Source organism: Hipposideros armiger, unplaced genomic scaffold, assembly GCF_001890085.2.
Source record: "Hipposideros armiger isolate ML-2016 unplaced genomic scaffold, ASM189008v1 scaffold_6, whole genome shotgun sequence".
Classification (NCBI taxonomy): Eukaryota; Metazoa; Chordata; class Mammalia; order Chiroptera; family Hipposideridae; genus Hipposideros; species Hipposideros armiger.
The window spans coordinates 1771413-1772565 of record NW_017731356.1 but is presented as its reverse complement, the minus strand read 5'-3'; positions in this window follow the sequence as shown (position 1 = coordinate 1772565).

The window sequence follows — 1153 nt, the reverse complement described above, 5'->3', positions numbered from 1 at the left end:
ACAATCATCCTTCTAACACATTTAATTACTGGGTAATGTGTCGGGCATTGTGCCAGGTATGAGGGATAGTGATGAAAAAGACAGGTACGAACACAGCCCCTTCCCTCAAGGAGTTTGTCGCTCATAGAGAATGTGGTTACTAATCTGCTTGTTACAAGAGCGATGGGTGTGATGCAAGGGGAGCCGTGGCATGCCATGGGCACATGTAACACAAGAGGCTAAACTACAGGTAAGTACTAGGATTCTCCCATGCACAGGGGACTTGGGGACACAGGGTGGCGAAGTAATCTGTTCCTGGTTCCCTTTTCCCACTTTGCACAACTGCCTGTGGGGGTGGAAAATATTGGGAGGTTGGAAGGTGGAAATAATACGTAGTCTCACTACGAAAGGGATTTTGACTTTGTCGAGATTCACTGTAAATACCATGGGAGAGATCTGCAAAAGTCACAAGAGCCACCGCAGATGGCGACGGACATGAAGAACCCATGATGCTTTGATTTTGACAGCGACCAGAGAGGTGCAAGTCGGTTTTCTAAGCATTTCATTATTCACAACTTTCAAGGAGAAATCTGCTACAGAAAGTGAGCTAGTTCTACGCAAATCCGTTCCAGTCCCCAAAATAGGGAGTGTCATAGAGAAACATTTTCTTCTTTCTTTTTCCCCTTTATCCAGCTTGATCGCTTTTCTCCAGCGACCAGGCTTTCTTGCCTGTGCTGTATTCAATTTTACGGTTAAGTTCAGTATTGATGTTCTCTAGCTACTGAGAATAAGAAAACAGAAGGAAGAAAAGCAAGTAGTACATGGCTTTCTCTCATTTCACTCTCACTTTCTGAAGATTTAATTTGTTTCTGGTAATGGGTAACAACTCTGCAGGGATCCGGCTGACGCATACACTCGAATTGGAAAAATTCTGTAGGGAAACACGTGTTTACCTCATTTTCATGAACACAACAGCAGTCCTGTGGCCTTGGGCTTAAAGGAAGTGGCAGTCCCCAGTGACAAGGTACAGACACAGGAGGAGGAGGAAATGAAGTATGAAGTGCTCCTTTTTGGGGAGAAGGCCTTATGGAGAGGAGCACCTGGTAGGTAGAGACCTCAGTGAACAGCCTGACAAAGTGGCCCCACTTCCAAACCAGGAAGAACCACTTCAGTG